This window comes from Kogia breviceps, chromosome 12 (assembly GCF_026419965.1).
Source record: "Kogia breviceps isolate mKogBre1 chromosome 12, mKogBre1 haplotype 1, whole genome shotgun sequence".
NCBI classification, from domain to species: Eukaryota; Metazoa; Chordata; class Mammalia; order Artiodactyla; family Physeteridae; genus Kogia; species Kogia breviceps.
Genome location: NC_081321.1, coordinates 96,632,570 through 96,644,790, shown reverse-complemented (window position 1 = coordinate 96,644,790; position 12,221 = coordinate 96,632,570). Strand labels below are relative to the sequence as shown.

General features: G+C 59.7%; 1 protein-coding gene across 1 annotated transcript in view; it reads left to right on the top strand.

The window, feature by feature from the left end:
- The first annotated feature begins 3,746 nt into the window (after window positions 1-3,746).
- Window positions 3,747-12,221, top strand: part of TCF20 (transcription factor 20) — a 167,681-nt gene continuing 159,206 nt past the window's right edge. The window contains exon 1 of the mRNA XM_067010320.1: window positions 3,747-3,795. The gene's annotated coding sequence lies outside the window, so the exon portion shown is untranslated. The remainder of the gene's footprint in view (window positions 3,796-12,221) is intronic.

Below are 12,221 nucleotides of genomic sequence, written 5' to 3'. Positions count from 1 at the left end.
CTGGGTCCCTCCCTCGCCCAAGAGGCAGCAGTTGCCCTGCGGTGACAGTGACATGCTTCCTGGCTCCAGAGTGGCGAGGACTCTGGCCCCCCGACCCCTGCTGTGGGGGACTGAGCTAACAAGGGGGCAGCCGCTGGGCTGGGTTGCCTTCTGGGAAGGGGAGCTCTGCCATCGCACCCATCTGGCTAAATGTTATCATCTGATCATTCTTTTCTAGTGGCAAATGTTTGTTGAGCACCTACTATGTGCTTGGCTCTGACTCAGATATGACAAGGATCAAGACAGACAAAAATTTCCGTCCTCACAGAGCTTATGTGGAGGGCGGGCAAAGACAGACCGACCATCCACAGGTGAATAAAGATGATTTAAAATACTGATCGTTACTACAGAGACGGTAAGATGGGATAATCGGGAAGTACTGAAGTTAGGGGGTCAGGAAAGGCCTCTGTAAGGGTCCCTCACCCCTCTGTCCAGGTGGGCCTCTCTCTGGCCAGGACTGCCTCCAGGACGATCCTGGACCCTGAGGGACTCAGCTAGTCCTCCCTCCCCACTTCCAATCGCTGCTACCGAGGCCTCTAGGCTAGGCAGCCTTGGGGCTCCCCGGCCTGCGGCCAAGAGACTGTCCTGGGTCCCTGAGCTTGGGACTGGCTGCCTTTACTAATCTTGAGAGTAATGAGCAGCGAGCTAATGCTGTCTAAGTGTTCCTGGTGCCAGGCACTGTTCTAAACATCGGACCCGAGTTGTCTACTTTAATCTACAGCACAACCGAATGGTGTGGGAACTGTCATTAATATTCCTATTTTAAAGACAAGGAGGGGCTTCCCTGGTGGCGCAGTGGTTGAGAGTCCGCCTGCCGATGCAGGGGTCGCGGGTTCGTGCCCCGGTCCGGGAAGATCCCACATGCTGCGGAGCGGCTGGGCCTGTGAGCCATGGCCGCTGAGCCTGCGCGTCCGGAGCCTGTGCTCCGCAACGGGAGAGGCCACAGCAGTGAGAGGCCCGCGTACCACCAAAAAAAAAAAAGACAAGGAAACTGAGGCCCAGCAAGTTTGTGTAACTTGCCTAAGACCACACAGCTATTTCAGTAGAGCTAGGATGTGAACCCTCCAGGGGCCATGCTTTTCACTCTCGCTGGTCAAGGTCATAAGCCTTGAACCGTATGGCTGCCAGGCTGTGCTGAGTGGCTCTACACGCACTGTCCCACGCCTCGCGACAGTCTCTGAAGCCAGTTGATCGTCTTATGATCTGCTCCTCCACTTTTTACAGAGAAGGAAACTGAGGCCTCAAGTGGGTGAGTCACAGCTGAGAGGTTGGGAAGTCAGGATTCAAACTCAGACCAGCTCAGGGGGTATAGATCAGGGGCAGAGCATTTGACGGCAAACTCAGATCAGCTCACCTCGGAACCCAAGCACTTAACCTCCTGACTCTCCCTCCTCACCTGCTGTCGTGTTTGGTACAAACACGAAAGCCCACAGGGGCTGGGCTGTTCTCCCATGTTGCAAATGGGCACATCAAAGCCCACGAAGATGCTCTTGACTTGTTCAGGGTTTTGCTGGCTGTCGAGCCAGGCCTGCTTCCTGGCCCCGCACTGCAAGGGCACCTGGTTGGGCCACTGTGGCCAGGGGGTGGCTGAGGAGATGGGGACAGGGTCCTGAGATGTTGGCTCATCGAGGTGCCTGCATCTCCTCCATTACAGACCAGTCCCACCTCCTAGACTTAGCTTTGGATACAGCCCTGAGGGGGTCTCACTTTACTATGGGGCAGGGACACTCTGGAGGGCCACAAAGGCTCCTGGCTTAGTACCTTAGCAAGGTCACCCTCTGTGAACTTGTTTCTTTGCAAGATGGGATCCCGGTATCTGGCTGGATTTGTGACACAGCTTTTTAGAAAACTCTGTGGTGTATCTGGTAGCTGGGGAGGGGTGGCTTTCGCCTGGCACCCTCTTGTCTTCTGCTCAGGAAGCAGCAGGATGAAGGGGTACCAGAGACACTTGCCCAGAGGAGTCATCACAGCTGCACCAGCCCAGGAGGCCTCTCTGGGCTACTCTGTTCCCCCCATGGGCACTGGCCAGCTTCTGACCTCAGCTCTGTGGCCCTGAAGCCTGCTGTGACCTCACAAAGGTGAGGGAGGCACAGTTGGGCCCTCCCTGAGCCTCCTGGATACTCCCCAGGTGGACCGCACCTTCAGGGCGGGATTTGATGCCAGTCCGAGGGCAGCAGCAGCAGAGGCCCTGAAAGCTTGGCAGTGGGATTAAGGTGGAGAAAAATGAAGCGTGGAAATCATTAGTTTCCTTGGTTGGCAAGAGCCGCCCGGAATGAACATTTGGGGCTTTTAAAAGGAACATCAGCTGCAGGGACTCGTGCCCTGTGCCCGCCATGGCCCAGGCCGCCTTGTGGAATCCCAGTCCGGCTGCTCCTCTTTGGTTGCGGCTCAGCCAGCACTTACTGAGTGCCTACTGTGGGCCAGGCCCAGAGCCAGGATGGGAAGGAGAATCCAGCCAGAGAGCAGCAGCCCCGCGGCCAGGGCGCAGCCGCGGAGGCCACAGTGCGAATCAGGCAGGACAGGGCAGGCGCCACCACCTCCCGGGGTGGGGGGGGCGCTGTGAGGGGCTGGGTGGCCACCGGCTGTGGGTGTGGAGGTCCGAAGTCTTCCCAGGAGAGGGCCTCAAGAGGTGGGGGTGGGTATCCTATGGAAAGGGACCTGCAAAGGCACGGGGCGGGGCGGTGTGTGAAAGGCCAGGTGCCAGCGTGACAAGGCACAGGCCTCCAGGGGGAGGCAGGCGGGCCTGGTGGGGACTGGGGCGAGCTGCAGGCCACTGCTCTGGCAAGGCTGCTGCCAAGCAGCAATGCAAGGGGAGAGGCTTCCGCCTGAGCCTCCGCTTTTCCGAACTAAGCTGGAAATGGAGATTTGTCTGTGAAAACGACCGATTTTTAAATGATGGGAATTAATTTTAATTCAAAATAAAAATTACTATGAGGTCAAAGCAAGCACGGCTTTGGCCGGATTGGCTGGATCGGCCCGTGGGCCAAGAGCTTCTGACCTCCGGCGGTGGTGGTGATGGGCAGGGGTCGCGGAGGTGGAGCCGGCTGCTTAGAAGTTGGGGGGGCTGTGAAGGGCTGGGCCGGTTGGACGGTGGGGGATTTGTGAATGGGGAGGTTGGGGTGAGGTGGGCCGGTTGAGTGGGGGGCTGGCTCAACCCCACCAGCGGCGCCAGTGCTTGCGGGGAACTGGGCGCGGGTGGGCTGGGGCTGCAGGCAAGGGGCCCCCAACCCCCGCCGGGCGCGCCGCGGCCGCCCGCCGCCTCCATCCGGGCCTCTCCCCACCTCCCGCCCGCCCCCGCCCGCGCCCCTCCCCCGCCGGCGCGCACGCCTCCCGCCGCCCCTCCTCCGCCCGCCCGCCCTCCGCGCGCTCTCCCCGGCTCCCTCCCGGTCTCTCTTAAGTGCCATCGAGGGGCGCCGGGAATTGCAGCCAGTAAATCGCGTCCCACCACTCAGCAGCGGGGCCACCGCAGCGGCGCCGCCCGCGCCCGCCGGGAACCCGCGCCGCCCGGGCGCCTCTCCAGGGCCCGCGAGGCCCGCCCCCACCCGGCGCGGCGCTGCGCAGGGCCTGCCCCCGGGCCGGCCGGGGCGCGCGGGGCCCGCGCTGGAGGCGAGGACGCGGCGGCCGCGGGGCGCACGGCCCGGAGCGCGCGGCCCGCGCCCCCGCGCGCCCTGCCCGCGCCCGCGCCCTGCGCTCCGGAGCCCGGCCCCGCTGCCCGGGCTCTCCTGCGGGACCGATGCCGGCCCTCCGGCCGCCAGGGTAAGCGGGCAGCGCGGACGCGGCGGGGTGAGGCAGGAGGGTGGGAGGGCGCCCGCCCGGCGGACCCGGTGCCCGCCCAGCACCAGCGTCTGGCACGTGGGGGCGTCTCAAGTTCCCTCTGGAGGCCGGGCAGGTGGCGAGAAGGCGGGGGAGTGATGCTCTAAGGCTGGCACTTACTGCGCGCCTACTGTGCGCCGGGTGTGACCGGCTCGTCTGAAGTAGGGGTTTTTTTTTTGTCCCCATTGTACAGATGAGAAAGCAGAGGCTAGGAGAGGGCAAATAGCTTGCTCAGGGTCCCCAGCTAGGAAGTGGCCAAGCCCGGATTTGACCCCCGCGGCTGTTTGACGCCAAAGCTGGAGCTCTCCCCACTAGGGCACGCACAGCCACAGAGTGAGGGTATGAATATTTCATTGTAGAAGAGAAGGAAAAAATCAGCCATTGTCCCACCACCATAATGCAGCCACTGTAAGCGTTTAGGTTCTTTATTTCAGCCTTGTTCTTTTTTCCCCCTTTCTTTAAGAATGTGTGCTTTGGGGTCATTCAGACCCTGGTTCCATCTTGACTCTAGCACCTGAAAGCTGAGAGGCTTTGAGCAGATCCATTAGCTCTCTGGGCCTGGGTCTCCAGCCTAGGAAAATGGAAGACACTCCCAGGGTTGCTGAGGGGATTAGATGAGACCTGGTGGGTTGCCTTGAGGGGGGGATGGGGTGGGGAGGGGCCAGGGCCTGAAAGAAAGGGGAGCCCCTTCAGCAGGGACTCCAGGAGCAGCTATTAAGTGCAGAACCAGCCCTGAGCTCTGGCACTGGGGGAGGTGGGGGCAGCCTGGCCCATATACGCCTCTTGTAGGAGGGCTCTGTCCGGCACTGTGGGACTGACTGCCTGGCTTCATGCTCCGCCTTTGCCAGGCCCCTGCTTTCTCCTGGAGTGTCTGGGAGGGGGGATGGTCCCCTGGCTTCACCTTTGCCAAGGAAATGAATTGCATCGGGCGGAGTCCAGCGCTGCCCAGAATTTTGCCCCCCAGGGCCAACATTTGGGTCTTGGCTTCTGCCAAGCCCAGGTCTGGGTTTTTGCTCCTTCTGGGACCTTCCAGACTCACAAGTTTAGCATCAGGCCCAATTCCTTATCCTACCCCAGACCCATGACATCGCCTCCATCAGCACCCAAAGTGGAGACCCCCAGGCCTGTGGCCTCCCGGACACTTTTACCTGTCCATCCATCTAATCAACCACAGGGTTCCGTTGGTTCTACCCCACAAGCATCTCTCCCTCCTTTTACCCTCTGACCCGGACATTCCCACCTCTCTTCCCCAGCCTCCACCATTGCTCTGGGACACCGTCGCCAAAGCTGTCTTTCTAAAAGCAGCTCTGAGCTTCTGAACTCCTCAGCTGTCCACAAACCTAAACTAGGCCAAACTCCTGAGCCGTCTCTTGAGGCTGGGCTTCTCTGTGGTCTGCCCTGCCCCCTTCTGCAGCCTCACACTCCTGTGAGCCACATGTCCTTTGGTTGCAGAGCCCCTGAGCACTGGGTCACCCCTGAGACTGAGATGGTCTCATCCCCAAACAGCCCCTCCCCTGCGTCTCCTGGCCTGTTGAACTCCTGCTCAACCTCAGGGCCTAGCTGTGTCCTCTCCTCCCCACGATCCTCCCAGACCCCGACCTCTCTTGGGTGGGTGCCGTCACTGCTCCTTCCCTGGGCACCCCCAGCTCTTGGTGAGTCCCTCCAAATGGCTCTCAGCACGGTTCGGCAGGGGGCAACATGCTTCCACGTCGGCCTCCTCCACCAGACTGGAAGCTCTGGCCAGCTCAGTGATCTTTGAGGAGTGAATGCCGGGGAGTCTGTCAGAAGCAGATGAACCGTAGCTCCTTAGAGGGGCTCTCCTAACCCCATGGGAATCTGTGAGGAGTGGGAAATCACAAGCCTCCTGCCCCCTTGGGGGTCTCCTGCTGGTGAGCAGGGTTCCCTGGATTGAAGCGCTGAGGACCAGATTTGCTCCCGGGTACCTTGCAGGCCTTCCTTGACCCTCCGCCATTGCGTTCAGGGGCCAAGGTCCCACCTGGATTTGTTGGGGCAATGATGGTGGACACTCAAGTGGAGGGGCCTCCCTACCCTGTCCCTGGGGCCCCTAGCCCCCTCTGCCCCATCAAGCCCACCCCCACCGGCCTCCTGGGGAACAGGGAGAGTTATGTCAGGCCCTCTGGCCAAGTGCCAGGTCTCCCCATGGAACTATAAATTGACCTGTCGGGAGAGGGAAGAGATTAATGTCGGCCATCTTCATTAGCGTGTCCCCCGGGGTGACGACGTCTGCCCTGAGCTGGCTGACTGGAGAGGGTGTGAGTGAGTGAGGGGACTGGAGGGTTTGCACTCCCCGCAGAAAGGCAAGGTGCAGGGGCCAGGGCCTGCCAGAGAGCTGTGGCCTCCTCCTGCTGTTAGAAGGGCCGTCCCTCTGGCCTCTGCTCCTGGCAGCGGGCGTGCGCTTTGATGGAGGACCTGTGTGCTAATTGGGAGCAGAGATGCGCGCCCTGCAGCTCCGCGGGGCTCCCAGGCTGACACCACCAGCTCGGCAGCATCCGTGGGGCCTTCATTAGAGGCCTTTCCCCTGACCAGAAAGGAGCCCGCTGCGGGGGGGCGGGGGGACCTTCCCGCCTCACCCCCTCCCTCTCCCCCTCCCCTTCTCCTTGACTGGGTAGGCGATGGGCAAGGAGGCAGCTCTGGAGCGTGGAAAGGATGATGAGAACGGGAAGGTCGGGGAGATTTGAGACCTCTGCAAGCCGATGAACACGTGACCTTGGGTTAGGCCCGCTACTGCTCTGCAGCCCTGGGATGGGCACGGCCGTGCCCCCTGGGGTGGGTGGGGTCAGACAAGGGAGCACGTGTGGATTTGTCTTTAGAAAGGAGGACAAGTCAGAGCCCGCGGCCGAGGCACAGACTGAAGTCCAGGTTTCTGGGTCCTAATCCTTGTGCTTCCGCCTCCCGTGAGGCCCTGGGCTCTCCGTACCTCATTTGCCTCGTGTGGCAGTGGCTGCGGGCCAGGGCTGGTCTCGTGAGGCGGGAGTCCCTTTGTGCGGACAGAAACAGCCTCCTCACGGGGTGGGGGCTGCCGTGGGAAGTGACTGCAGTGGCAGGTCCGGAGGCAGGGACTTGTTCCATCATTCATTCACTTATTCGTTCATTCATTCATTCAGGACACGCCCCCTGCACTGCCGTCTTGTACTCACAGGGGCGGGCTGAGAAGTGGCTTCACCCTCTGGAGGCCTCCCTGGGAAAACAAACCCAGGAGCTGATGAGCTGCTAGAACCCCTAGAAAGGAGTCTCCCCAAGCTTGGGGATATCTGGAAGGCTCCAAGGGGACACCCGTGAGGGAGAGATGGTGCAGTCTTTCCTTGCAGGCCTCGTCTGCACTAGACTCTGATACGGGGCATCCAGCTAGGCACCAAGTTCCTGGTCTCCTGAGTCCCCCAACCAGGCTGTGGACCAGCGTGGGAGCAAGGGATGCTTTGCTCAGTGTGCAGGGACCGAGACCCTCTCTTCACACCCACTCGGGTCGCCCAACCTTTCCTGTGCATCTGGGGGTGGGCCCGACTTGGTTCCTGGTATCACTGGCCTCCAGTCTGTATCTGGGACTGGGTTCCATGAGCAGCTGGCTGGCTAAGTGCCTGCTCGAGGCTGGGGGTAGGCAGCAGTTGGGTCAGGGCTACCCCATGGAATTGTTGAATGGTTCGGTCTGTGTCACTCACTAGCTGGGGGTCACTGTGCAAAGCATTTGACTTCACTTCTCCAAGCCTCAGTTTCCTCATTTGTACAATGGGGACGGCACTTTGCTACGTGCTGGGCGCGTGCCTGGCTCAGAGTGGAGCGTGCTGAGTGCTGTAGCGTGGTCATTTCCGCCTTAGGCAGCTGCCCCAACTTCTGTTTGCTTCCCAGAGAACCCTGATTAAGTGGAGTGTGGCCTTCTCTGCGGCCCCAAATCTCTCTGTCAACCGCCCAGGGGGTACCAAGTACCCACTGTGCACCATGGAATGTTTGAACAAAAAGCACATGGTTTTGGAGTCAAAACCCCCAGCTCTGAGTCTTTGCTCTGTAGCCAGCCAGCTGTGGGGACTTGGGCACATGACTTAACCTCTCTGTGCCTTCGTTTTCTCACCTGGAGCTGAAATGAGATGTAAACTGAGAACAACAGTGCAGATTGCATCGCTAAATAAGCGCCCACCTCGTGTGGAGGACGGAGCGCTGGACCGAGAGCCTGAGCCTGAGCCCGGGGTGGTGCTCTGGCCCTCTTGGCCTTGCATTGTGACTTTGGGCAAGACTCCTGGACGCATCTGTTAAGGGGGGCTGTGGCGTCTGCCTGCGTCACAGAGCTCTTCTGAGAATGAAAAGCCGTGTGGGGTCTGGGCAAAGGGGCTGCTCACAGGAGGGCTAAAAGGGCTGAATGCTTTCTTGGAATGACCCTGTTTCCCCAGAGGTGGATGACATCCTGGGGCCCTCACTTCCTGTCTGGAAAATGGGAGCAGACACCCTGCTCACCGTGGTCCTCAGATCTCTGTGATGCTGTGTTTAAACAGAATTTTAGCCATTCTGTTTGTAATGGATCTGCACGGGCTCCAGCCCGATGTGATATGAGACGTGTTGAAATATACTGTCACCCGACCTCAGTATATTAAGATTGCCCTTTGGAAGTCGCATGTCGAGAGGCAGATGATGAAGAGGTGCCTATTGTTGCCGCCTCGCCGTGCCCAGCCCGTCCCGCCTGGCAGGCTCAGCCGCGGGAGCTGGCAACATGGCTGTCTGCCTCCGCCTTCCCAAGCAGGCAGGAATCGCTAACGCGTTAGCAGTTTCATTAAGCCTCTCTCCAGCCTCCCCGCCTCCCTCCCGGGCCTCCTCGGTAATTATTTTCCCAGCCCTTCCACTCGCAGCCCCTTAGCGAGCTCTTCCGGATTGGCCGAGTGGCCGCTGCAGGCTGGGCTGCTGGCACTGGGCTCCGCAGGGCACGCCCGCCACCCCCGCTGTGGGCACCCCCCTTCAGACCTTCGGCATTGCCATTTAAAGCTTTGTGTCCCCCTGAGGCCTCCGTGAAAATGCAGATCCGCTGCCTGCCGGGGGTGACGGTTAACCCATTATTACACACCCGGCACGGCACGCGTAGACCCCTCTGTGCAGCCGACCTCCGTCCAGTCAGGCAAAAAGTTTCTCAGGCCGCCCTCTGGGGCTGTCACTGAGTAGGCAGCAGGGAAGCAGCTGTGAGGGAGATAGGATTCCTTGTCCTGCGAAGCTGTGAGCATCCGGGGACCTGGCTGGGTAGACAGAACCCACAGCACAGGGGTGCCTGGAGGCTGAGGGGGAGGTGTGTCCACAGTGGGACCGGGGCCTGAGAGGCTTGTCTTCCTGGCACCCACAGGTCCTGGGACCCACCGCCTTCCACCGCCCAGGGTGAGCCCAACACCCCATCCTCCTGGTCACAGTGATTGGTTGAGAAATGAGCACATGGCCAATCTGAGCCTATCAGAGGCTTTCCTGGAACTTTGACTTGGAGCCTGTGGGGGAGACTGATTTGGCTATGGTTGCTGAACCCAGAGGGTGTGCATATGGGGCCTCTGGCTGCCCTCTCGCATGACCATATCTAGGGTGGGGACTCTCCAATAAGGTCATCACATGGAGGGAAGGAAAGCTGAGATGAAAGTATATATTACTTCATTTGGGCCTCTGGATTCAGCTATGCCCGAAACCACCCCTGGAGTTTTCAGTTACATAAATAGATGTGTCCCCCTTTTGGCTCAAGCTATCTTGAGTTGATTTCTTTCTCTTACAACCAAAAGAATCCTGATGGATGGGGAAAAAACAGGCAGGATTTTACAAAAGAGGTGACATTTTGAGTTGGGTCTTGAAGGATGAGTAGGAGTTTGTGCAGCAGAGAAGAGCACTTAGGCTGAGGGAACAGCAGGGGTCAAAGGCGTGGACATGTGAAAGTGCAGGATGTGGGGGACGCTAAGTACTGCCTGTGGCACCAGGGCTTGCAAGCACAAAGGACAGGAAAGGAGGTGAGGGATGGAAGCTGATGTGAGACAGTGAATGAGGAGGGGTGTAGACTGAAGGTGCTGAGGACTGTGGAAGAGACGGTCAGGAGCAGGAGGCATGGGCTTGGTCAGGTCAGAGAAGGTGCTGTGGAGAGGATAAGTAGGACTTTGCTGGCAGAGAAGGGTCAGGGAGGGCATCCTGGCACAGTGTAAGTCTGGGAATCAGAGTGAGAGGAGGAGCCCCAGAGTCAAGGCTGGAGAATTCGGCGAAGGCCAGATCACAGGGGCCTTGGACGTGAGGCCGCGGCATCCAGAGGGTCCCGGGAGCCCCTGATGTGGTTAGGTTCAGCTGTACCATGGAGACTGACAGTTGATGGACTAATCTGTTGAACAGATGTATGGAGTACCTACTATACGCCAGGCTCTGAGGACACAGCAAGTGACCATTCAGAGACACAGCCACAGAATCAAGCACCTCCCAGGCTGATGGGGAGACAGACAATGAGCCAGGAAGTAGGTACATGAGATTGTGAAAGAGTGAAGTGATGGTGACTGGAGTGTGGTGGGTACCATTGGCCAGGGTGCTCTGGGGGAGGCCTCTCTAAGAAGAGACATTCGAGCTGAGACCTGAAGGACAAGGAGGGCCAGTCATGGGGAGATCGGGGGAAGAGCATCCCAGGCAGAGGCAGGTGCAAAGGCCCTGTGGCAGGTCTGAGTTTGGCCTTTCAAGGGGCAGAAAGGAAGGGGCTTGGGCTTTATTATCCCTGTGATTGGGAATCTTTAGAGGGTCTCAGGAGCAGGGCTGGAGGCAGAGACAGAGGAAGGAGGGAGATGGCAGCGGGGCTGGAGCCGAGAGAGTCCGTGTGGTTTGAGGAGGTGGGAGAGAGGAGGCCAGGAGAATGCACCAGTTTCTGGACTGAATACCTGGGGGCTGGGGTGGAGATTTGCGGAGATGAGATGCCTGGAGCAGGCCTAAGTTGGGGAACATCCAGTTGAAGGGGTCCAGGGGCAGCTAGAGCTGGTGGTGGTTAAAGCTGAAGTTGTCTGAGGGGAGGGGAGGTGGGCGCCAAGGCCTGGCCTGGGCCTGGAGGGAGGGAGGGCGTCTGGAGTGGCTTTTCGCATGTGACCACCCCTCTGTGCCAGGGTGTGCTGGTATGGGATGTGAGAGCTGTCTGCCGGCCTGAACACAGCCAGTTCTTGCCGCCACCACTGCCACCACCACCTGCCCGCCTCCCGTAGGTCCTGGCCCTAGCACACGAGTGACATAGCCTGCTGTCCATAGCTGTGCCACCCTCTGCAGTAAGAAGCTCACCCAAGCGGCTCTGTCTCTTGGTGCCAGCTCATTTGCTCTGCTGGAAGAGGCCATGGTAATGGGGCCACAGGCTGCAGCCTGCATGGGTGGCCGACGGCTCCCTGACCCAGCAGCGGGCACCCAGGACTGTGCTTCTGGTGCCTGTGGGCTGGGGTGTCAGGCTGGTCTAGGCGGGGCTGGTATGCGATCTGGAATGCTGGGAGACCCCTGCCCCAGAGCTGGAGCCCTGCAAAGAGCCCCCTGGCACCCTCTCCGGGACCCTGACGGCCTCCCAGTCTCACACTCTGTGTTCCTCTCACGCTCAGTGACTGCACCTAGACATCCCCAGAGCCCAGGTCTTTCTTGCCATCAGGCTCTTGCCTTTGCTGTGCCTTCTGCCTGAAACCCTTCCCCATTCCCTCCTCCCCTGACTCAGATCGGGGGTAACATGCCCCTGCTGTGTTCTCGCAACCCCTGGGCTTTTCCCTCTGCAACATTTATTCGGCAAATTGATTCACTTAATAAGGAAATTGAGGCCCTACTATGCACAAGATACTGTGTTGGGGGTTGAGGTGTGGGGAGAGATGCACTTGTGAATAAAACAGACCAGGTCCCCACCCTCACAATATGGCAGGAAAGACAGTCACCTAATAAACAAGCAAAAACATGTCTGGTGCCAGATTGTGGGCAGAGCTATGAAGGAGAGCTGAGGGATGCTGGGGAGGCTGGGGGGGGCGCGGGGCGGGGGAGGGCACTAATGCAGGTAGAGTGGTCAGGGAGGCTTTTATCCGAGACCTCAGGGAGGAGAAGTGGCCAGCCATGGGAGGTGTAGGGGGAGAGCATTCCAGGCGGGGCTGTCTGCTTTTCTGTGTCTCCCTTACTCCACATGTTTCGTGGGAGCCGGCGCAGAGCCTCGGTCTTCACTGGGGCTAAGCTGATTTGCGTAGGGTTCCCAGGGGCAGGGGTGGGGTGTGTGGTGACCCTGTGGAGCCCAGATCCCGGGAACGTAGGCAGAGGCCAAAGCCAGGTTCGGGTGTGGGCCTGGGAGTGTGCAGCTGGGTCGTGCACCCAGCCAGGGCCTGAGTGTGAGCACGGGGTGGGCACGGACTCCTGTGAGATAACGCCTG